The sequence below is a fragment of the Ornithorhynchus anatinus genome, chromosome 3, assembly GCF_004115215.2.
Source record: "Ornithorhynchus anatinus isolate Pmale09 chromosome 3, mOrnAna1.pri.v4, whole genome shotgun sequence".
NCBI lineage: Eukaryota > Metazoa > Chordata > Mammalia > Monotremata > Ornithorhynchidae > Ornithorhynchus > Ornithorhynchus anatinus.
In genome coordinates this window covers 5,646,191-5,671,849 of record NC_041730.1, presented here as the reverse complement: position 1 = coordinate 5,671,849, position 25,659 = coordinate 5,646,191, and the positions used below count along the sequence as shown (strand labels likewise).

General features: G+C 52.7%; 1 protein-coding gene and 1 long non-coding RNA gene across 2 annotated transcripts in view; one reads left to right on the top strand and one right to left on the bottom strand.

Moving 5' to 3' along the window:
* LOC120638262 (cathepsin W-like) overlaps nucleotides 1-25,659 on the bottom strand; it is a 98,760-nt gene that overhangs the window by 37,730 nt on the left and 35,371 nt on the right. The window lies entirely within an intron of this gene.
* On the top strand, nucleotides 6,566-7,299 carry LOC114809984. Its single transcript, XR_003757743.1, has 3 exons — nucleotides 6,566-6,594; nucleotides 7,055-7,142; nucleotides 7,240-7,299. It is a non-coding gene; the product is annotated as an uncharacterized LOC114809984 (long non-coding RNA).

The following is a 25,659-nucleotide window of genomic DNA, read 5'->3' as shown; positions in this document are numbered from 1 at the left end:
GGAGTCACTATGGGTTGGAGACCACTCGACGACATAAGACAAGACAAAACAAGCGCTCATTAAATATGATTGAATGAATGAATGAATGAATGAATGAGAGTGTCAGTTTGTTCATCAAGGGAAGGTAGTTGGGTATGGAGGCTAAAAGGGGCATGATGACTTGAGAAATTTGGATGGGGTCAAAAACTTTGAGGTCTCTGTGAGGGATCAGGGCAGATCTGTGAGGAGGGGGTGTGTGGGAGAGAAAGCGGGTGAGGATGTTGTGGTCAGATAGAGGGGTTTCCAAATTGGTGAGCATAGAGATGGTGCAATGGCTAGAGATGATGAGATGGACTGTGTGTCCAAGTTGATGAGTGGGTGAGGTTGGGGTGAAGCAGGAGATCAGTGGAGTTGAGGAACTCCCAGCTCGCATCTCCTCCTGCCTTCTGGACATCTCTATTGAGATGTCCTCTCATCACCTCAAACTTAACATGTCCAAATCAGAGCTCCTCATCTTCCCCCCCACCCCAACGTTGTCCTCTCCCTGACTCTCCCATCCCTTTAGACGACACCACCATCCTTTCCGTCTCGCAAGCCTGGAATCTTGCCATCATTTTTGACTCCTCTCTCTCATTCAACCAACGTATTCAATCTACCACTAAATCCTGTCGGTCCCACCTTCACAGCATTGCTAAAATCCACCCTTTCCTCTACATAGATACTGCTGCCATGTGACTACACTGATCCTATCCCGCCTAGATTACTGCATCAACCTCCTTGCTGACCTCCCAACCTCCTAGCTCTCTCCACTCAGGTCCATACTTGACTCCGCTGCCCAGATCATATCTCTACAAAAACGTTCAGGACATGTCACCCCCCCTCCTCAAAATTCTCCAGTGTTTACCCATCCACCCCTGTAGCAAACAAAGACTCCTCACCATTGGCCTTTGAGCAGTCCATCACTTTGCCCCCTTCCTACCTCACCTCGCTTCCCTCCTTCTACAACCCAGCCCACACACTTCACTCCTTGGTCTAGATGGGGAGACGGACATGAAGAGAAATGAATAAATTAAGGTGGACATGAGTGGTGTGGGCTTGGGTGTGGGGGGAGGAACAAAGGGAGCAAGTCAAGGCGACGCAGAAGGGGAGTAGGAGAAGAGGAAAGGGGGAATTAGTCAGGAAAGGCCTCTTAGAGGAGGAGGTGGGTCTTCATTAAGGTTTTTGAAGATGGAGAGAGTCATTGCCTGTGGGATTTGAGGAGGGAGGGCCTTCCAGAGGCAGGATGTAGTCCAGGATGTAGTTGGCAGTGACACAGGGAGTGACAGGAGATTGGTAGGTCAATGAAGAGGCTGAGACAGTCATCAAGGAGCCAGAGAAGAAGGGCTTGGATAAAAGTGGCAGCATTTTGATAGTGAGAAAAGGGAAGATTTGAGCGATGTGGTGAAGGGGGGACTAACAGGATTTTGTGACAGAGTGATGATGTGGGTTGAATGAGAGAGAGGAGTCGAGGATAATGGCAAAGTTTCAGGCTTGTGAGATGGAGAAGGATGGCGTTGCCATCCCCAGTGACGGGAAAGTCCAGGAGAGGACAGGGTTTGGTTGGGAAGACAAGGAGATGTGTTTTGGACATGTTAAGCTTGAGATGACAGAAGGACATCCAAGGAGAGACGTCCTGAAGGCAGAAGGAGAAGTGAGTCTGCAGAGAGGGAGAGAGATCAGGGCTGGAGAGGGTGATTGCATAGAGATGGGAGTAGAAGACGTGGGAGCAAGGGAGTTTTCCAAGGGAGTGCGTGTAGATGTAGAATAAAAGGGGATCCAGAGCTGAACCTTGAAAGACCCCCACAACTGGGGGGGTGAGAAGTAGAGGAGGAGCCCACAAAAGTGACTGAGATTGAGCACCTGGAAAGATAGCAGGAGAATCAGGAGAGGACAGTGTCAGCTGAGCACAGTGCTCTGGGCCTGAGAGTACTCGACTTCTGCCAAGCACAGTGCTCTGCCCCAACTGAGCACAGTGCTCTACAGAGGAGCAAGGAATAATGGCTAGACCCTGGGCCTGGGAGGCAGAAGAACCTGGGTTCTCATCCTGGCTCTGCCACTTGTCTGTTGTGCAACGTTGGACCAATCACTCCCCTTCTCTGGGCCTCAGTTTCTTCATTTCTAAGATAGAGAATGAGACTGGGAGCCCTATGTGGGACAGGGACTGTGTCCGACCTAATTAACTTGTTTCTACCCCAGCGCTTAGTACAGTGCCTGGCATATGGTAAGCACTCAATAAATACCACCATCATCATCATTTTCAGTGTGCCTCCACCTCACTTGACCGGCTGCCGACCCCGGTCCACATCCTGCCTCTGGCCTTGAACACCCTCCCTTCACCAACCTAGCAGACAATGACGCTCCCCGCCATCAAAGCCTTACTGAAGGCACATTTTCTCCAAGTGGCCTTCCCAAACTAAGCCCGACTTTTCCTCATCTCCCACTCCCTTCTGTGTCACCCTGTCTTGCTCCATTTGCTCTTCCCCCATGCCAACCCAGCTCCACAGCACTTATGTATATGTCTGTCATTTTATTCCTTTGTATTGAGTCTGTCTCCCCTCCTCTACACTGTGAGCTCGATGTGGTCATGGATTGTCACTGTTTATTATGGTATTGTACTTTCCCTACAGTACTCTGCACACAGTAAGTGCTTAATAAATAAATATGATTGAATGAATGAATGTTAGGAAGCAGCCAACAGAAGGGTCGTTAGAAACATCTATGTGGGTACTGAAGTGCTTGAAGGTCAATGTAAGGGTGGAGAAAAAGAGAAGGAATGTGAGAAAGGGATCCAAATGGTTAAAGAAGTTGGAGGTGGGACCTGTGGGGGATGGTAGATGACAGTTAATGGAATCTGGAGAGGGTGGTAGAGGCAGATGATCCGGGCTTCAAAGGAAAGGAAAGAGAGGGATGGGGGAGGTGGACCAACACTGACTCTCCCCTCGTTCAAAGCCTTATCAAAGGCACATCTCCTCCCAGAGGCCTTCCCTGACTAAGCCCACCTTTCTTCTTCTCCCATTCCCTTCTGCATCACTCTGACTTGCTCCTTTTGATCTTCCTCCCTTCCAGCCCCACAGCACTTATATACATATCTATCATTTATTTATTTCTATTAATATTTGTCTCCCTGGTCTTCTAGACTGTAAGCTCGTTGTGGGCAGGGAATGTGTCTGTTTTTTGCTGTATTGTACTCTCCCAAGCACTTAATACAGTACCCTGCATGGTAAAAGCTCAATAAATACTACTGAATAAGTGAATGGTACAAAAGTGGCACTGGAGCACAAAAAGGAAGGGGGAGGAGGAGAGGCCCTGGGGAACCACATACCCAAGAGGTCACTGAAGGGTGAGACTCTGAACTCCGCCGTGCCCACATCCTCCTCCTGCAGCTTCTGGGCCCGGGCCAGATTCTGGACCAAGATCTAGAAGTGTTGCGTGTGTTCTGTGGGAATTAGCTGCTGAGAGCGACAACCTCCTCCGGCCAGGGGGTGGGCTGAGGTTTGCGGGGCCCAGAGAGGAGAGGGTTCTGGGAAAGCCATCTGCCCGGGACATCTATTGAGCACACACTGTGCACAGAACAGGCCTCTATCTGCCCCACTCCCCCAGATTCTCCTTGTGGGGGAAGGAACCACATCCCACCTGATGGCTTGATATCTACCCAGTGTTTAGTCCGGGGCTTGATACCTAATAAGCCCTTTATCGATCCCTTCCATACATACACACACTGTGCCTCCACCCTCTGTGAACCCTTTGCTTCTGTCCGAAAGCTTCCGCCCCCCACCCCCACCCCCTGCCCAGACTTACTTGGATAAATTGTCTGAGGCCGGAGGGGGGAATGGGGGATGGGGACGGGGATGGGGACAGGGACTGTAAGCTCCCTGTGGGCTGGGATCGGTGTCTACCAATTCTGTCGTATTGGACTCTCCCAAGCACGTGGTCCAGTGCTCTGTGGTGAACTCAGTCCACTGACAGATTGACCAGAGAGTGGAGGTAAGGGCTGGGGTGTTGGGCGGCACCCCCAGTCCTGCCGTTCTCCCCAGGGATCCTTTGGCGCTGTCGGCAACGCGGAGTCCATGTGGTACCTCAGGGCCAGCAACCAACTCGTCTCCTCTCTGTGCGAGGTAGCCCCCGGGGGGACATGGCCTCTAGGCCCCAAGGCTGCCGCTTGGAGGGAGGACGTGCCAGTTCATTGTGCAGAAAGCCCCCTGCCTCGCCCCCAGCCTCCGCCAGACAGCATGGCCTAGTAGCTAGAGCCCAGGCCTGGGAGACAGATGCTCCTGGGTTCTGATCCATACTCTGCCATTTGTCTTCTGTGAGATGTTGAGCAAGTCACTTCCCTTCTCTGGGCCTGTTACCTCATTTGTAAAATGGGGATTAAGACCAGGAGCCCCACGTGGTACAGGGACCATGTCCAACCCGATCTGCTTGTATCCACCCCAGTTCTTACTACAGTGCCTGGCACATAGTAAGCACTTAACAAATACCACAATTCTTCTTATTCTTCAGAGCTGTTGGACTGTGGTCGCCCTAGGGATGTCTGTGAGGGTGGCTACCCAGCAGACATCTTCCTCACCATGATGTACAGTGGTGAGTCTTGGCAGCTCCCGCGACAGCCCTTCCTCCCTCTGTTTCCTCCCACCCTGTCTGACTCCCATCTACACCGTTCTGACCCAAACCCTCTTTCTTTCTCCCCTCCCAGCTCCTGGGAGTGGGGAGAGGGACCCCCAAACTGACTGGGATGAGCCACATCCCCTGCCCCCAGAAGGTTTGGCAGGTGAGAAAGACTACCCCTACGAGATGCAGGCCAGGCCCAACAGATGCCAGGCCAAGAAATTTAGGGCTGCCTGGATCCACGATTTCATCACACTGCCCCAAGATGAGTAGTGTGAGTCTCCAGGAGGACTGAGATCGGGGAGGTGAGATTGGGAAGTGCCGGCCCTTCCGGGGTCCACTCAAATGGGAATCCCACCAGATTCCCCCCGGATCCCATCCGTAACTGGCTTCCGGTGGGCTCTCTGGGGCTGGGGAGAGCTGGGGAAATTGGGAAAAATGAGAGTACGCTCAAACAGTAGATGGAGCTTCCCGAATCCCTGGGTGGCAGGAACTGTGTTCATTCTGCTTAGCAGGCTTCTACCCCTGCGCTTAACACAATGCTTGGCCCATCCTGAGCTGTGACTACGTTAATCCAATCATTTATCCTATCCCGCTTTGATTACCGCTTTGTTCAGCCTCCTCGCCGACCACCCCCTGCTTCCGGTCTCTCCCCATTCCAGACCATACTCGATTCTGCTGCCCGGATCATCTTTCTATCAAAACTTTCAGGTCGTGTTTCCCCACTCAGGAAACTCTAAAGATTACCCATCCACCGCCACATTCATTCCATTGAATTTATTGAGCACTTACTGTTTGCAAGGCACTGTACTAAGCGCTTGGGAGAGTACAGTAGAAAAAAAAATATACCCTGCCCACAACAAGTTCACAGTCTAGAGGATCAAACAGAAACTCCTCCCCACTAGCTGTAAAGCACTCAATCACCTTGCCCCCTCCTACTACCACCCAGCCCTCACACTTCCCTCCTCTAACACTAATCTTCTCACTTCACACTTCCTTTCTCTAATGCTAATCTTGTCACTGTACCTGGATGTTGCCCATCTCACCCACATCCTGCCTCTGGCCTGGAATGCCCTCCCTCCTCAGATCCGAAAATGACTCTCCCTCATTTCAGAACCTTTTTGAAGGCCCATCTCCTCCAAGAGGCCTTCCCTGACTAAGCCCTTTTTTCCCTTTCTTCAACTCCCTTCTGCCTTGACTTGCTGCCTTTATTTTCCCCTATGCTCCCAGGCCCACAGCACTTAGGTCCATATCTGTCATCTCTTGACTGCTGTCTCCCCCTCCAGATGTAAGCTCCTTGTGGACGGGGAATGTGTCTGCTTATTGTTCTACTGTAGTCTCCCAAGCGCTCAGTATAGTGAGGAAGGAAGGAAGGAAGGAAGGAAGGAAGGAAGGAAGGAAGGAAGGAAGGAAGGAAGGAAGGAAGGAAGGAAGGAAGGAAGGAAGGAAGGAAGGAAGGAAGGAAGGAAGGAAGGAAGGAAGGAAGGAAGGAAGGAAGGAAGGAAGGAAGGAGGGAGGGAGGGAGGGAGGGAGGGAGGGAAGGAGGGAGGGAGGGAGGGAGGGAGGGAGGGAGGAAGGAGGGAAGGAGGGAAGGAAGGGCGACGGTGTGGGGGAGCGCTGGCTGTGGGTCCCCGGGGGCGGGGGGCGGGGGGGCTGGCTGGCGGCACCGCGGGCCTCGGGCCAGTAGGGGTCGCCGTGGCGCCCCCGGCCTCCCCCGTTGGGAGCGCCGCGCCCCCCCTGGTGGCCAGAGGAGGGCACAGCGGCCCGAGACGCAGGGCCGGGGTCCGCTCCGGGGGCTCCCCTTGGGGCCGGCGGGAGGGGGGAGGGGGAGCAGGAGGGGGAGGAGGAGGACGAGGAGGAGGAGGAAGCCTGGCGCCCGAACCCCCGCCTCCCCTCGCCCCTGCAGACATGGCCCGCCACGTGGCTGGCAACAGACCCATCGTCGTAACCATCAAAATGACGCGGCTGCAGGTGAGGCTCGGGGTGGGGCTTTTTTGACATGGTACCTTAAGCGCAAAGTATGTGCCAGGCCCTGTTCTAAGCATTGGGGTAGATACGAGCTCAGTACAGTGCTCTGCGCGGAGTAAGCACTCAATAAATACGATTGAATGAATCAGGATGGGCACAGTCCATATCCCACGGGGGGCTCAGAGTCTTCATCCCCATTTTCCAGATGAGGTAACGGAGGTATAGAGAAGTGAAGTGATTTGCCTAAGGCCACACAGTCAACGAGGCAGAGCAGGGATTAGAACCCAGGCCCTCTGACTCCCAAGCTTGGGCTCTTTCCACTAGGCCACGCCAGTTCTCGTTCGGCCCGACTCTGGGGGTTGGGGGGTTATCAGTCGGGGAAGCGGGGAGGAGGTGCCCTTGTCTTTTGTACAAACACAGTGTTGGGCCCCACTCAGCCCTTCCCTCCGAAATTTTTCTCCAGCTCTACGTCGGGGGAGTTATGCATCCGTCCCACCATAACTGCGACCCCAAATCACCACACAGTATCCTGCTGGTGGGCTTTGGATTCAGTGAGTTGGGGAAGACTCGGGGGGCCGGGGGGAAACGGGGCCCCCGAGGCCGGGGTCAGCATTGCAGTCCCCGGCCTCCCTCTTACTCCGTCTCTAGGTAATAATTCCTCTCACTGGATCCTGAAGAATTCTTGGGGCCCGGGATGGGTAGAGAAGGTGAGCTGGGCACTGGGGAGGGGAAATGATGGACAGGGGTCAGGGAGACTGGGGAGAGGGCTCTCCTTGGACCACCCTCACCTCCTTTCCCTTCAGGACTATTTCCAGCTGCATCATGGGAGCAACGCCTGTGGGATCGCCGATTATCCCATCACTGCCCTGGTCAGAGATTACAAACCCCAAGTCATCTGCCTGCCGTGAGACTCTCAGTCCTGCCCACCCGATGCCCTGCATTACCCTATGCTCCACACCGTCCCCTCCCTGTGGCTCCAGCAGGGATCACCTCCACTCCTGACCTGCCCCGAACAATCCCAAGTCCCAGCCCATCCTTGGAATGACCTGGAAGAAGTCTTGTAGGTGGAGATGGCCGGTCTGGGCCAATCCCCTGATCTCTTCCGGTTCCCCGACCACTTGTTTAAGGCTGCGTCCCCTGCCCACTTTCCCCACACCTCCCCCCCCGCGGCCTCCAGCCCCCGACCACCGGCTTAGGGCTGCATCCCCCTGCCCATTCCCCCCACATCTCCCCTTAGTCTCCCTCCGGCTCCCCGACCACCAGCTTAGTTAGGGCTGAGTCCCCCTGTCACCATCCCTCCATACACACACCTCTCTCTATCACTCCTCTGCCCCAGATGAGGCTTGGCCGTCTCCTTAATCCCCTGAGCAGCAGGAGCCTGCCTCTGTAGTCGCTGCAGCTATTTTATGTCACCATTTTGCCAGAGTAAAGACCAGGTCTGGGGGGCAGAGGGCGGCAGCCAGTCCTCCCACCCAAGGGAAGGGGGTCAGTCGTGATACAGGCACAGGAGGCAGCTCCGGAGGGTCCCCGTGTAGCGGTCCCAGAGCGCCCGGTGCCTGCCAGGGGGGGAGAAGGAAGGAGGAGCACCATTAAGAGGCCGTTCTCTTGACTGGATGCCCCCAGAGGGGAGGGCTCATGCCTGACCATCCTACTGTCCTTTCACAAACTTAGCTTAGAAGGTGCTCAATAAAGATGATTGATGGATGGATTGGTATATTGTTTGGAGAGGGGGCATTAGAGGGGGTAGTAGGATGTTGGGGTGGGAGTTCTTTGCCAGAACAGCAAAGATTCTGGCCAGAGAGTGGGGCAGGGGAGACTTCTCCATTGGATTTGCCTCAATGCTAGCTGATTCTGGGGAGGGATTGGGTTCCCGACCAACAGGAACCCACCATCCCATGTGGCAGGGGGAGGCAGTGGCCTCGAGGAGTTGAAGGGCACAGTCTGGGCCTGAAGGATGCCGGGAGGGCCGAGGGGGTGAGGCGTCTCACCGGAAGCCATCCAGAGAACGGACGGAGGCCTAATACTAGATGAGGAAGAGGCGCACGTCAATGAGCGGCCAGTGGTTCGAGTGGCAGGGCTCCACAAACTGGAAGGAGTGAAGGCGGGGGGAGGGATGGTGGTCAGCGAGGGGATGTGGGCGAGGGGAGGGGGACAGAGGGGCGGCACAGTTTGACAGGCCCCTTTACCTTTCCCCCTCCACTCTCAGGCACCTCCCAAGCTGGACTCCCTCTCTGCTGGGAACAGGTTGGGGCTAGAAAGTGGGGAGCTGGGGGAGGGCGGTTCACTTTCTCCACCAGGTGACGAAGGGGTTAGCGCACGTCCTTGGTGTGGGTCAACTTGGAGGCAATGTTAGCCAGGCCTCAGGATGGGTACTGTGGGACCCCAATCCACCTTCCTCTTCCATTCTCCCTCCCACCTCTGCTCCCCCATTCTCCCTCCCACCACCTTCACCCTCCTATCTATCCCCGCTCCTCCACCTTCAGCCTTCAGCTCTCCTTCCTGCCTCCTCCAGCTCTCCCCTCCCATCCCCAAACTCGCCCATCATTTGTCCCGGCCCTGTCCAAAGGCATCAGAGGCGCCCCCTCCTTGCGACAGATCTGCCCCCTAACCTACCGGCCCCATGGAGCCTCACCCCAGGCCCAGTTCCCAGGATGGGATTTAGAAACAGCAGCGTCTAGTGGGAAGAGCCTGAGCCTGGGAGTCAGAGGACCCATTGGGTGACCTTGGGAAAGCCACCAGCCTCACTTCCATCCAACTCCTCCGCACCTCTAGTGCCATCCCCTCCACCAGAACAACCACCCCGCGCATGCTGCTCCCCCTTACAGCCTCAGCCAACTGTGGCCTGGAGAACCCTCGCTCTACTGTGGGGAAGCTTCCCTTCATCACTGACCTGTTCCTGACTCAGTCACTGCTCCTCCTAATCATCACTGAAACCTGGCTCTCTCCAGATGACATGGTCTCCCCTGCTGCTCTCTCGAGAGGGGGCCTCTTCTTCACCCTCTCCCCCAGACTCAGTGGCTTCTTTCTCACGCCCCAGTGCCACTTTTGCACCATTCATTCAATAGTATTTATTGAGCTTTTACTGTGCAGAGCACTGTACTAAGTGCTTGGGAGAGTACAATACAACAATAAACAGACACATCCTCTGCCCACAGTGAGCTTACAGTCTAGAGGGATGGGGAGACAGACATGAATAGAGATAAATAAATGACAGATTTGGACATAAGTGCTGTGGGGCTGGGAGGGAGGAAGAGCAAAGAGAGCGACTCAGGGCGATGCAGAAGGGAATGGGAGAAGAGGAAAGGGGGGCTTAGTCAGGGAAGACCTCTTGGAGGAGATGTGCCTTCAGTAAGGCCTTGAATAGGGGGACAGAGTCATTGTCCACCTCCCCCATCCCTTTCTTAAGAGTGCTTAAAAGGCAATGGTGAAGAGTCTTTGTTTGCTACTGAGGTGGATAGGCAACCACTGGAGATGTTTGAGAGGGGGTGGGGTGACATGTCCTGAACATTTTTGTGGAAAGATGATCTGGGCAGCAGAGTGAAGTATGGACTGGGGTGGAGAGAGCCAGGAGGTTGGGAGGTCAGCCAGAAACCTGATGCAGTAATCTAGGAGGGTTAGGATCAGTGTATTAACGTTACATCAGTTTATATGGAGAGGATGAATGTATTAACGTGACAGCAGTTTCTATGGAGAGGAAACAGTGGATATTAGTGATGTTGTGAAGGTGGGACAGACAGGATTTGGTGACAGATTGAATACGTTGGTTGACTGAGAGAGACGACTCAAAGATGACACCAAGGTTCCGGGCTTGTGAGGTGGGAAGGATGGCGGTGCCATCTACAGGGATGGGAAAGTCAAGGAGAGGACATGGTTTGTGGGGGGTAAGGGGAGATGAGGAGCTCTGTTTTGGACATGTTAAATTTTAGGTGACAGGAGGACATCCCAGTAGAGATGTCCTGAAGGCAGGAGGAGATGCGAGCTGGGAGTTCTTCAGCTCCACTGATCTCCTGCTTCACCCCACCTCACTCACTTACCAACTTACCAGGAGATACACTCCATCTCCTCATCTCTAGCCATTGCACCATCCCTATCCTCACCGATTTGGAAATCCCTCTATCTGACCCCAAATCCCCATCCACCTTCTCTCCCACACACCCCCTCCCCGCAGATCTGTCCTGATCCCTCATAGAGACCTCTCATTTTTTGACTCCATCCAATTTTCTCAAGTCATCGTGCCCCATTTAGCCTCCAGCTACCTTTCCTTGATGACCAAACTGACACTCTCATTCATTCAATCACATTTATGGAGCACTTACTATGTGCAGAGCACTCTAATAAGCACTTGGGAAAGTACAATACAACAAGAAACAGTGACATTCCATGCCCATAACAAGCTGACAGACAGCTATAGTCTCTTCCCTTCACCCTACAACCCATCTTTTCCCATTCCCTTTTCTTTCTGTCTCCTCAATTCCCAAGACTGTGGTGGGCTGCCCTGGCTCGCCCCTCTAGCCGTGCCCCTTCCCTCTCCCAAAAATGCTGCGACTCCTCGCTGAGGCCCTGGGGTCGAGGGGGTGGAAGAAGAAGGATCCAGATAGGGGCAGGAGCTGGAGAGGAAAGAGTCCAGCTGCTGGCAACCCTCAGCCCCTGCCAGCTGTGAAGATGGCACAGTGGATGATTGTTAGGTTCTAGGAGAGGTCAGGTGGGATGGAGGGGCTTTGGGGGAGTCCTCCAGAGCAGAGAGGGAGACTACTTGTTTCTGAGGTGGGGACACAGGCTGAAAGAGGTCGAAAGCTTGACTCTTTATTGACTACCCAGTCACCAAGTCCCCCCGGTCCTGTCTTTCACAACATCTCCAGAATCTCCTCCTTCCTCAACATCCAAACCGGCTCCATACTGATTTTAATGCCTGTCTTCCCCTCTAAACTGCAAACTCCTTTGATTAAATGGTATCTGTTAAGCGCTTACTATATGCTAAGCATTGTTCTAAATGCTGGAGTAGATAGAGACAAGATCATCAGGTTGGGCACAGTCCTTGTCCCACACAGGTCTTGAGTCTAACTCAAAGGGAAGACTGGTGGCTCAGGTTTGGTGTGGGGGTGGTGCAGGTAGGGCCGGGGGGGGCGTCTGGGGAAGGGGACGACGCAAGAGGTGGGCAAGGGTTAGATGGAAGTAATAATGTTGGTATTTGTTAACTGCTTACTACATGCCAAGCAATGTTCTAAGCACTGGGGTCAATACAAGGTCATCAGGTTGTCCCATGTGGGGCTCACAGTCTTCATCCCCATTTTACAGATGCGGTAACTGAGGCATAGAGAAGTTAAGTGACTTGCCCGAGGTCACATAGCTGACTAGCAGTGGAGTCGGGATTAAAACCTGTGACCTCTGACTCCCAAGCCCGAGCTCTTTCCACTGAGCCACGCTGTGAAGTTAGGGGATTTTCCAAGGTCAACCAGAGGGTCGTATAACTCCCAGGCCCGGGCTCCTCCCACCAGGCCCCACTGCCTCTAAAACCCATCCTGGGCACCGGGCCTGGGGTGAGGCTCCATCGGGCCGGTAGGTTAAGGGACTGCCTAATCCCAACATCCACTGGCCCCTCTAGTGAGGGAGCCCTCTCTAATCAATATATCAATCCATCCATCCTTTATTGAGCACCTTCTAAGCTAAGTTTGCGAGAGAACAGTAGGATTGGCGTTCAAGAGCCCTCCCCTCCGGGAGCTTCCAGTCGAGCAAACGGCCTCCTACCTGTGCTCCCCCTTCCTTCACCTACCCCGGCAAGTACTGGGCGCCCTGGGACCACTACACGAGGACCCTCTGGAGCTGCCTCCTGAGCCTCTATCACGACTGACCCTTTTCCCCTGGGGGGGAGGACTGGCCACCACCCTCCGCCCCGCAGACTCGACCCCCAACTCCACGGTGATAATAAAATGGCTATGGCGGCGACTTCGGAGGCAGGGTCCTGCTCCTCAGGGGATTAAGGAGAAGTCCAGGTCTCAGCTGGGGACAGAGGAGCATGAGGGAGAGGTGTGTGTGTGGAGGGATGGTGACGGGGGACTCAGGCCTAACTAAGCTGGAGGTTGGGGAGCCGGAGGGAGACCAAGGGGAGCTGCGTGGGGAGTGGGCAGGGGGACGCAACCCTAAGCAGTTGGTCGGGGGGGGAGGTGGAGTTTTGAGGAAAGTGGGCAGAGGGTCACGGCCCTAAGCAGGTTGCTGGGGAACCGGAGGGGCTGGGGGAGTGGCCCAGACCAGCCATCTCCACCCCCGAGACCTCTACCAGGTCATTCCAAGGACGGGCTGGGACTTGAGATTGTTTGGGGAGGGTCAGAAAGCGGGGGCGGTCCCCGATGGAGCCGCGGAGGAGGGAGCGGTGAGAGGTTTAGGGTAATGCATGCCATCGGGTGGACAGGGCTGATGGTCTCACGGTGGACGGGAGACGTGGGGTTTTTTAACCTCTGACCATGGCAGTGATGAGATAATTGGCTAGGCCACAGGCGTTGCTCCCACGATGCAGCCGGAAATAGCCCCGTTGGGAAAGGCGGTGAGGGCCGGTCCAAGGGGAGCCCCTCCCCTCAACCCCTCATCCCTCATTTCCCCTCCCCCACCCCCAGCTCACCTCTTCTCCCATTTTGGGTACCGAGAATTCTTCAGGATCCAGTGAGAGGAACCATTATCTAAGGATGGAGGAAGAGGGAGGCTGGGGATTGTGGGGCTGACCACACTCTTGGATTCCCCTCCCTCCCTACCCCCGAATCTTCCCCAATCACCGAAGCTAAAGCCCACCATCAGGACACAGTGCGGTGCACTGGGGTCGCAGTTATGGGTCACAGGTGCGTAACTCCTGTGACATGCAGCTGGAGAAAAATTTGGGGGGAAGGGCGTGATTAGAGTTGACGACTGTCTCTGTACAAAAGACAAGGTTTACCGGCACCTCCATCCCCCCTCCCTCCCCTACCCCCTGGTAACCCCCCCGCTCCCAAAGTCGGGATGAATGAGAAGCAGCATGACCTAGTGAAAAGGACCCAAGCCTGGGAGTCAGAGCGCCTGGGTTCTAATCCCTGCTCCTCCACGTATTTCCTGTGTGACTTGGGCAAATCACTTCACTTCTCTATGCCTCAGTTCCCTCATCTGGAAAATGGGGATGAAGACTGTGAACTCCCCGTGGGACATGGCCTGTGCCCAACCCAAGGAGCTTTTATCTACCCCAGAGCTTACAGCAGGGCCGGGCACATGGTAAGCGCTTAAGGTACCATTATCAAAAAGGCCCCAGCCTGAACTGCAGCCGTGGCATGTCGACGATAACGAGGAAGGGTCAGTTGGTAGCCACGTTTCTGCAAGGGTGTGTGCGTGTGTATGTGGGGGTTTGGGCGCCAGACTTCCTCCTCCTCCTCCTCCTCTTTTCCGCCGCCCCCAAGGGGAGCCCCCGGGGTGGACCCCGGCCTCCCGCCCCCCGCCCCCGGACCCACAGCCAGCGCTCCAGCAGACCTTTCCCATTCGTTCCTTCCATCCTTCCACCCAAGACCCCAGCACTTACCTCCACTCTCCCGTCAATCCGTCAGTGGACCGAGTCCACCGCAGAGCACTGGACCATGTGCTTGGGAGAGTCCAATACAACGGAATTGGTACACAGTCCCTATCCCAGTCCCCATCCCCCATTCCCCCCTCCAGTCCCAGCCAATTTATCCAAGTAAGTCTGAGCTGGGGGTGGGTGTCGGGGGCGGAAGCCTTCAGACAGAGGCAAAGGGTCCACAGAGGGTGGAGGCACAGTGTGTGTATGTATGGGCGGGATCGATAAAGGGTGAAGAGTGGCTTCCTTTTTGTGCCCCAGTGCCACCTTTGCACCATTCATTCATTCGGTAATATTTATTGAGCTTTTACTGTGCAGAGCACTGTACTAAGTGCTTGGGAGAGTACAATACAGCAGTAAACAGACACATTCCCTGCCCACAACAAGCTTACAGTCTAGAGGACCAGGGAGACAAATATTAATAGAAATAAATAAATGAAAGATAGGTACATACGTGCTGTGGGGCTGGGAGGGAGGAAGATCAAAGGAAGCAATTCAGGGTGACACAGAAGGGAATGGGAGAAGATGAAAGGTGGACTTAGTTCAGGGAAGACCTCTTGGAGGAGATGTGCCTTTGATAAGGCTTCGAACAGGAGGAGAGTCACTGTCGGTCCACCTCCCCCATCCCTCTCTTTCCCTTCCTTCGAAGCCCGGATCATCTGCCTCTATCACCCACTCTAGATTTGATTAACTGTCATCTACCATCCCCCACAGGTCCCACCTCCAACTTCTTTAACCATTTGGATCCCTTTCTTACATTCCTTCTCCTTTTCTCCATCCTTAAAATGACCTTCGGGCACTTCAATACCCACCTACATGTTCCTGACCATCCTTCTGCTGCCCGCTTCCCAACATTCATTCAGTCATATTTATTAATCGCTTACTGTGTGCAGAGCACTGCACTAAGCTCTTGGGAAAGTACAATACCACAATAAACAGTGACAGTCCATGCCTACATCAAGCTCACAATATAGAGGAGGGAAGACAGACTCAGTACAGAGGAATAAAATGACAGACATATACATAGGTGCTGTGGGGCTGGGTTGACATGGGGAAAGAGAAAATGGAGCAAGTCAGGGTGACACAGAAGGGAGTGGGAGATGAGGAAAAGTCGGGCTTAGTTTGGGAAGGCCACTTGGAGGAAATGTGCCTTCAGTAAGGCTTTGATGGTGGGGGAGAGTCATTGTCTGCCAGATTGGTGGAGGGAGGGTGTTCAAGGGCAGAGGCAGGATGTGGACCGGGGTCGGCGGCCGGTCAAGCAAGGTGGAAGCACACTGAAAATGATGATGATGGTGGTATTTATTAAGTGCTTACCGTATGCCAGGGACTGTACTAAGCGCTGGGGTAGAAACAAATTAATTAGGTTGGACACAGTCCCTGTCCCACATAGGGCTCCCAGTCTCATTCTCTATCTTAGAAATGAAGAAACTGAGGTCCAGAGAAGGGGAATGATTGGTCCAAGGTCGCACAGCAGACAAGTGGCAGAACCAGGATGAGAACCCAGGTTCTTCTGCCTCCCAGGCCCAGGGTCTAGCCATTATTCCTTGCTCCTCTGTACAGCACTGTGCTCGGTTGGGGCAGAGCACTGTGCTTCGCAGAAGTCGAGTAATCTCAGGCCCAGAGCAGGATCTCCTGCTATCTCTCCAGCTGCTCATTCTTGGGCTCTTTTGTGGACTCCTCCTCTGCCTCTCACTCCCCAGTTGTGGGAGTCCTTCAAGGTTCAGCTCTGGGTCCTCTTTTATTCTCCATCTACACCCACTCCCTTGGAAAACTCCCTTGCTCCCATGTCTTCAACTTCCATCTCTATGTGGACGATTACCAAATCGACCTCTCCATCCCTGATCTCTTTCCCTCTCTGCAGACTCGCATCTCCTCCTGCCTTCAGGACGTCTCTCCTTGGATGTCCATCTGTCACCTCAAGCTTAACATGTCCAAAACAGATATCCTTATCTCCCTACCCAAACTTTCCTGTCACTGTAGATGGCACCGCCATCCTTCATCTCACAAGCCCAAAAGATTGGCGTTATCCTCGACTTCTCTCTCTCATTCAACTCACACCATTGCTCCGTCACAAAATCCTGTCAGTCCCTCCTTCACCACATTGCTCAAATCTTCCCTTTTCTCACCATCCAAATGCTGCCACTTTTATCCAAGCTCTTCTTCTCTCCCTCCTTGATGACTGTCTCAGCCTCCTCATTGACCTCCCAATCTCCTGTCACTCCCTGTGTCACTACCAACTACATCCTGGACTACATCCTGCCTCTGGAAGGCCCTCCCTCCTCAAATCCCACAGGCAATGACTCTCTCCACCTTCAAAGCCTTCTTATTGAAGGTCCACCTCCTCTATGAGACCTTTCCTGACTAATTCCCCCTTTCCTCTTCTCTCACTCCCCTTCTGTATCGCCATGACTCGCTCCCTTTGTTCCTTCCCCCTCCCAGCCTCACACCACTCATGTTCATCTTCATTTATTCATTTCTCTTCCTGTCCATCTCCCCCTCTAGACCAAGGAGCGAAGTGTGTGGGCTGGGTTGTAGAAGGAGAGAAGCGAGGTGAGGTAGGAAGGGGGCAAAGTGATGGACTGCTCAAAGGCCAATGGTGAGGAGTCTTCGTTTGCTTCAGAGGTGGATGGGTAAACACTGGAGACTTTTGAGGAGGGAGGTGACATGTCCTGAACGTTTTTGTAGAAAGATGATCTAGGCAGCGGAGTCAGGTTTAGACCTGATTGGAGAGAGCCGGAGGTTGGGAGGTCAGCAAGAAGGCTGGTGCAGTAATCTAGGTGGGATAAGATCAGTGTATTGAAGTGGCAGCAGTTTCTAAGGAGAGGAAAGGGTGGATTTTAGTGATGCTGTGAAGGTGGGACCGACAGGATTTGGTGACGGATTGAATATGTTGGTTGAATGAGAGAAAGGTGTCAAAGATGACGGCAAGATTCCAGGCTTGTAAGACTGGAAGGATGGTGGTGCCGTCTGAGAAGCAGCATGGCTCAGTAGAAAGAGCACGGGCTTTGGAGTCAGAGGTCATGAGTTCGAATCCCAGCTCTGCCACTTGTCAGCTGTGTGACTGTGGGCAAGTCACTTAACTTCTCTGTATCTCAGTTACCTCATCAGAAATATGGGGATTAAGACTGTGAGCCCCATGTGGTTCCCTTGTGTCTACACCAGCACTTGGGAAGCAGCGTGGCTCAGTGGAAAGAGCACTGGCTTTGGAGTCAGAGGTCATGAGTTCAAATCCCAGCTCTGCCACTTGTCAGCTGTGTGACTGTGGGCAAGTCACTTCACTTCTCTGTGCCTCAGTTACCTCATCTGTAAAATGGGGATTAAGACTGTGAGCCCCATGTGGGACAACCTGATTCCCCTGTGTCTACCCCAGTGCTTAGAACAGTGCTCGGCACATAGTAAGCGCTTAACAAATACAAACATTATTAAAGGGATGGGAAAGTCAGGGAGAGGACAACGTTGGGGTGGGGGGGAAGATGAGGAGCTCTGTTTTGGACATGTTAAGTTTGAAGTGATGAGAGGACATCCCAGTAGAGATGTCCTGAAGGCAGGAGGAGATGCGAGTTGGTAGTTCCTCAACTCCACTGATCTCCTGCTTCACCCCAACCTCACCCACTCACCAACATGGACACACAATCCATCTCATCATCTCTAGCCATTGCACTATCTCTACCCTCACCAGTTTGGAAACCCCTCTATCTGACCACAACATTCTCACCCGCTTTCTCTCCCACTCATCCCCTCCTCATAGATCTGCCCTGATCCCTTACAGAGACCTCAATGTTTTTGACCCCATCCAAATTTCTCAAGTCATCATGCCCCTTTTAGCCTCTATACCCAACTACCTTCCCTTGATGACCAAACTGACACTCTCAATCATTCATTCATTCATTCAATCATATTTAATGAGCGCTTGTTTTGTCTTGTCTTATGTCGTCGGGTGGTCTCCGACCCATAGTGACACCATGGGCACAGCTCTCCCAGAGCTCCCCACTTCCAACTGCATCATTCTGGTAGTGGATCCATAGAGGTTTCTTGGTAAAAATATGCAACTGGTTTACTGTTGCCTCCTTTCGTGCAATAAGCTTGAATCTCCGTCCTCAACTCTTTCCCATGCCGCTGCTGCCCAGCACAGATGAGTTTGTAGCAGATGGCCTTCCACTAGCTAGCCACTGACCAAGTTAGGAACGCAAGGGGTAGGCCTCTGCTTGACTCTTCCTCCTGTAGTCGAGACTGGTAGAGTACTGGAAACTCTCCAGGTGTGACCCGGAGAGTAATGAGTGCTTACTGTGTGCAATATAACAGTATTGTACTAAACAACACCACCCTCTCTACTGAACTCAACTCGCTCGCTCCCCTATCCCTTCACTGATCACATAGCACTAACCCACAGCCCTGGATCACCTCCACACCCCCTTCCTTTGCTCCGTGCACAAGACGCAGAGCGCAGCTGGCAGAAATCTAGGTATCAGACTGACTTTGTCCCCTTGGACATTATCCTTGTGTGCTTGAACTCTGCCCTCTCCTATCCCCATTAAATAGATTTCTCCATCCTCATTTAACATCCATTCCCATTCTCTCACCAGTTGTTTCAGCTGTTTAACTCCCTCCTCAAACCCCCTGTCCTCAACTTCCCGCATCCTTTCTCCCTAGTGACCTGGCCACCTACTCTATTTGAGAAAATTGACACTATCGGGCATGATCTCCTTAAAATCTTCACCGCCCCCCCTCACTTCCTCTCCCCTGCTGGCCCCCCTTCCCTTCTTCGACTCCCCCATCTTTCCCAGCAGTATCTCAAGAGGAGATCTGCCACCTTCTCTCTGAATCTAGCCCCTCCATCTGCACGTCTGACCCATTCCCTTCACAATTTATCAAAACATTTGACTCCTCCCTTCTTCCCTCCTTAACTGCCATCTTCAACTGTTCACTCTTCAGTGGCTTCTTCCCCTGGCTTTCAAGCATGCCAATGTCTCCTCTATCCTAAAAAAACCCTCCCTTTATCCTACGGCTCGCTCCCGTTAACTCCCCACTTCCCTCCTACCGTGCTGAGAAACAGCATGGAGGGATGGATAGCGCCCAGGCCTGGGAGTCAGAAGCTCATGGGTTCTAACCCCTGCTCTGCCACCTGTCTGCTGTGTGACCTTGGGCAAGTCACTTCATTTCTCTGGGCCTCAGTTTCCTCATCTGGAAAATGGGGTTTCAGACTGTGAGCCCTATGTGGGACAGTGTCCTTTTGCTTGGATCCACTCCAGTGCTTAGTACAGTGCCTGGCACAAAGTAAGCTCTTAACAAATCCATCAATTATCATTATTCCTCTCCAAACTCTTTAAGCAACATTTCTATACCAGCTGCCTCAGGTTCCTCTCCTTCAGTTCTCTCCTTGACCCCCTCCAATTTGGAATCTGTTCTTTCATGCGACAGAAGCTGCCCTCCCAGAGGTCACCAAGGATCTCCTTCTTGCCAAATCCGACAACCTCTACTCCATCCAATTCCTCCTGACCGCTCTGCTGCCTTCAACACTGTTGACCAACCCCTTCTCCTGGAAACATCATCCAACCTCGGTTTCACTGACGCTGTCCTCTCCTGGTTCTCCCTCCTATCTCACTAGCTGCTCATTTTCAATCTCTTTCATGGGCTCCTCTGCCTCTACAAAACGTTTCTATTGATACATTCAGGTCATTCATTCATTCATTCAATCGTATTTATTGAGCACCTACCGTGTACTGTACTAAGCGCTTGGAAAGTACAGTGCAGCAAATAAAGAGAGACAATTCCCACCCACAAGGGACTCACAGTTAGAAGGGGGAGATAGACATCAAACGAAGTAAACAGGCATCAATAGAATTATAGATATATACATATATACATAAGTGCTGTGGGGCGGGGAGAGGGGGGAAGAGCAAAGGGAGCGAGTCAGGGTGACATGGAAAGGAGTGGGAGCGGAGGAAAAGTGGGGTTTAGTCTGGGAAGGCGTCCTGGAGGAGGTGGGCCTTCAGTAGGTCTTTGAAGGGTGGGGAGTGTGATTATCTGGCGGATTTGCAGAGGGAGTGTGTCCTAGGCCAGAACGTTTCCCCACTCCTCCAGAACATCCAGGGGTTGCCCATCCACCTCTGCATCCAACAGCTCCTCACCATTGGCTTTATAAAATCCTCCATCACTTGGTCAACTCCTCCCTCACCTTGCTACTCCCCTACTACAACCTAGACCACACACATGGCTCTGCTAATGTCAACCTCACTGTACCTCGATCTTCTCTATCTTGCCACCAACCTCTCGCTCGCATCCAGCCTCTGTCCTGGAATGCCCTCCCTCCTCCTGTCTCACAGAAAATGACTCTCCCTGCCTAGGGCTTGGGTTCTAATCCCGACTCTGCCACTTGTCAGCTGTGTGACTTTGAGTCATCTATCTTCTCTGTGCCACAGTTACCTCATCTGTAAAATGGGGATTGAGACTGTGAGCTCCACGTGGGACAAACTGATTACCTTGTGTCTATCCCAGGGCTTAGAACAGTGCTTGGCACAGAGTAAGTGCTTAACAAATATCATCATTATTATTGTGTGCCTGTAGGTGTATGTGTGTGTGTGGTGTGTCTGGCAGTAACTAATTTATCAACTCAAGTGAGACTGACCCTTTATTCCCCCAAGTAAATGAAGATGATCTTAGTTACCCTGCTTCACAGCCCGAGGCAGATGTGCTGTGCCTACAGTAAATAATAGGATTGACTCAGTTTTCCAATCTGCCCCTCCTATCGCCTTATCTTGAAGTCTTTGCTCAGTGAGAACAAACCCAGACAATGGCTTCCCAACAGTCCATTGTTTTCCCACCTCGTTTGACACTGAACTTCAATCAGTGGTTTTTATGGAGTGGTTACTGTGTGCAGAACACTGTACTAAGTTCATGGAAGAATACTACCGAGTTAGTAAACATGATCCTTGCCCTCAAGGAGTTTACAGTCTCCAGGGGGAGAGAGACATTAAAATGCCTAACAGCTAGGGGAGGCAGCTGTGCATAAGGATATGGACTCTCCCGGCTCTGCCACTCCTCAGCTGTGTGACTGTGGGCAAGTCACTTAACTTCTCCGTGCCTCAGATACCTCATCTGTAAAATGGGGATTAACTGTGAGCCTCATGTGGGACAACCTGATTACCCTGTATCTACCCCAGCGCTTAGAACAGTGCTCTGCACATAGTAAGCGCTTAACAAATACCAACATTATTATTATTCAATGCCTGATCGAAGGCATACCTCCTCCAAGAGGCCTTCCCTGACTGGGCCCTCTTTTCCTTCTCTTCCACTCCCTTCTGTGGAGCCCTGACTTGCTCCCTTTATTCATCTCCCCTCTCAACCCCACAGCACTTATGTCCATATCCATTGTTCATTCATTCCTTTTCATGTCTGTTTCTCCTCTAGACTCTAAGCTCACTGTGGGCAGGGAATTTGTTGGTTCTATTGTTCTCTTCCAACTGTTCAATTCAGTGTTCTGCACTAAGTGCACAATAAATACTATTGACTGACTGACTTAAATGGAGACTAAGACTTTGAACTCCTTGTGGGACATGGACTATGTCCAACCTAATTATCTAGTAACTACCCCCATACTTACTAAAGTGTTTAGCACAGAGTTAGCACTTACCACTAAAAAAACCAAACAACCCGCCCCCCCCCCCCCCCCAAAGTGTACCGGTTCTTCCTCCTACTTTCCAGTAATCCACAATGTTTCTCATTCTTCTGCTGCTGCTGTTGCTGCCAGTCTCAAATGCTCTACTAAGCACTTGGGAGTGTGCATTCCAATAATAATGATAATTGTGCTATTTCCTAAATGCTTACTATGTGCCAGGCACTCTACTAAGTGGATATGAGCAAACTGGGATGGACTCAGTCCCTGTCCCATATGAGGCTACCAGTCTCAATCCCCATTTTCCAGATGAGGGAACTGAGGCCCAGAGATGTGAAGTGAAGTGTCCAAGGTCACACAGCAGTCACTTGGTGGAGCCCGGATCAGAACCCATGATCTTCAGACTCCCAGACTCCCAGGCCTGCGCTCTGAAGCGGCATGGCATTTAGTACAGTGCCTGGCACCTAACAAATATAATGATGATGATGATTACAATGTTATTATCAATATTACTACAATAGAGTTGGTGTCACAATCCTTGTCCACAGAGAGCTTAGATTCAGTCAATCAATTCTTCAATCAATGGAATTTAACGAGCACCACCAGCTGGCCTGGCCCTGCAAGGAAGACTTGCGAGAGCACAACAGGGTCAAGATCCCTGCCCACAAGGACCTTACTGTCTCCAGAGGCTACCGTGGGGAATTTCAGGAGGGTTGGCAAACCTGCACCCTACCCCCACCCCCACTCCCTCCCAGCCCCCTTGTCTTCACCTCCCACGGGGGGAAAGTACCCCCCCTGCAACATTTCCTCTTATTTGGGTGGGGAGGAGCTCAGCACTTCCTTTTCCCTCCCTCCACCACCCCAATCCTGTATATATGGTCATTTCCTGCCCTTGGCAGCTCATTCTGCCTGCTCCCACCCTCCCTCATGGACCTGCTGGCCGTGCTGCTCCCCTGCCTTCTGGCCCAGCTTGGAGAGGTCGCCTCCATGGCCTCCCGGGGAAGCCAGGTAAGCCTAGGGACAACATCCCCTCCTCCCCAATACTGGCCCAACCCTGCCTCAACCTGCCTCAAGCTACTTCACCTGCCTGTCCATTGGGGACCAAGAATCAAACCCTAACAGGGTTCCTGGGCCCAAGAGCCCCTGCCCTCCGGCTTGCTCCTTGCACCTTGCTGATCTATGTCTCCCTCAGGGGATCAGGCAGCCCAGCCCCCAGCCTCAGCTCCCCTTCTGGGGCTTTCAAACGGGAAAAGCCTCTGCTCCCCGCTTTCCTCACCATGTCAGGGGGTGAGGAGAACCGGTCTTATTCTGATTCTACCCTTAAGCCCCTCCAGCAGCATGCCTAGTGGATAGAGCACAGGCTTGGGAGTCAGAAGGTCATGGGTTCTAATCCCAGCTCTGCCATTTGTCTGCTGTGTGACATTGGGCAAGTCACTTTACTTTTCTGGGCCTCAGTTCCCTCATCTGTGAAATGGGGACTGAGACAGTGAGCCCCATGTGGGACAGGGACTGTGTCTATACCTTTTTGCTAGTATCCACCCCAGTGCTTAATAGAGTGCCTGGCACACAGTAAGCGCTTAACAAATACCACCATGATTATTATTATTATTTTTCACCTTGTGGCTCTCACTCATCTTAGAGTTGGGATACTGAACCAGGAGTCCAGTCCCAGCTGCCCTCACCTCCCCCACTACACTGTACTCTCTTCCATCTCTCCTCCAGGACCAGCACCCCCAGACTCTCCCTGACGCAACTCTGGAACTGATGGAGAAATTCAAAGAATTCCAGATTCGTTACAATAAGAGCTATGAGGACCAAGCAGGTACCGTTGGGCTGTGGGGTCGCAGCCGATCATATTTATTGAGCGCTTACTATGTGCCGAGCACTGTGCTAAGCGCTTGGGAGAGTACAATAGAACAATACCACAGACATTTCCTGCCTATGATGAGTTTACAGTCTAGAGGCAAAAAGCATCCTTTGTTTCTTCAGGCCTCGGTCCGGGGCTCTGCATATGGTCAGCAGCAGGGCCCAGTGGAAAGAGCTTGGCCTGGGAGTCAGAGGACTTGGGTTCTAATCCCTTCTCTGCCACTTGTTTGCTATGTGAGCTTGGGTGAGTCCCCTGGCTTCTCAGGTGCCTCATCTGTGAATTGAGGATTGAATACCTGTTCTCCTTCCTACTTATATCACGAGCCTCATGTGGGACAGTGACTGTGTCCTACCTGATTGACTCGTATCTACCCCAGGGCTTAGAAGAAGCAGCGTGGGAGAAGCAGCGTGGCTCAGTGGAAAGAGCCCGGGCTTTGGAGTCAGAGGTCATGGGTTCGAATCCCGGCTCCACCACTTGTCAGCTGTGTGACTGTAGGCAAGTCACTTAACTTCTCTGGGCCTCAGTTACCTCATCTGTAAAATGGGGATTAAGACTGTGAGCCCCACGTGGGACAACCTGATTCCCCTGTGTCTACCCCAGCGCTTAGAACAGTGCTCTGCACATAGTAAGCGCTTAACAAATACCAACATTATTATTATTATTATTAGAACAGTGCTTGACCCATAGTAAGCAATTAACCACACCATAAAAAAGTAAGACCTCAGTGAACACCACTGATTGATTGATTAATTGGGGCTACCCCGCCAGCAGCTCTGAGAATACTCTGAACCCCCCACCCCATCCCACACTCTCACTGGATGCCTCCAATCTTATGACCAGGGTGACTACTTGTCCTGTGTGAGGACTGGGAGAGTTTTGGGAGGAGGTATGAAAGCCAAACAGGAAAGGGTCTATTCTCCCGTTCATTCATTCATTCATTCATTCATTCATTCAATCCTATTTGTTGAGTGCTTATTGTGTGCAGGGGACAGTACTAAGCGCTTGGAAAAGTACAATAGAACAGTAAACAGTGACATTCCCTGCCCACAATGAGCTGACAGACAGCTACAGACTCTTCCCTTCCCCCAGCAAAGCATCTTTTTCCATTCCCTTTTCTGTCTATTTAAGCCTATATCAAAGGGAGGAGGAATGAATCCCCATTTTGCAGCTGAGGTAACTGAGGCCCAGAGAAGTGAAATGACTTGCCCGTAGTCACATGGCACACGAGCGGCAGAGACTGGATTAGAGATGAAAAGCTCTGACTTCCACGCCCTGGCTCTTTCCACTAGACCACGCTGCTTCCTCAAGGGCACAGATCACACCTATCAACTCCATCTATCATAGTCTCCCAAATGCTTGGTTTTTGTTGTCTGTCTCCCCCTTCTAGACTGTGAGCCCATTGTTGAGTAGGGACTGTGTCTATCTGTTGCTGAATTGTACTTTCCAAAGGAATAGTACAGTGCTCAGCACACAGTAAGTGCTCAATAAATATGATTAAATGAATGAATGTTCTGTGCACAGTGTGTGCTCGACTGATGCTCCGGGTGGGTGGGTTTCCCAGAACCCACTCCTCTCCAGGCTTCCCAACTCTCAGCCCAGCCCCTGGACAGGGGAGGTTGGCTCTCACAGCATCTCATTCCAACAGAGCACACGCGACGCTTCGAGATCTTTGTCCAGAACCTGGCCCGGGCCCAGAAGCTGCAGGAGGAGGATCAGGGCACGGCGGAGTTTGGGGTCACTCCCTTCAGTGACCTCTCAGGTATGTGCATCCCCAGAGCCTCTCCTCCCCACGCACCCCAGCCCCTCTGGAGGAAGGGGAGATGGAGAGCCGGGGTCTGGAGGGAATAGGTGGGGGGACTCCCTGCCCCACAGTCCCCTTTGGCCCTCCCGTCGGCCTCCCTGTGGCCCGGGGGAGTTGACACCCAGGACCCCTCTCCTGCCTCCCCAGAGGAAGAGTTTCTCAGTCTTTACGCACCCAGATTCAGGATGCCCACCAGTTGGGCAAATCAAACAGCCAGGATCCCC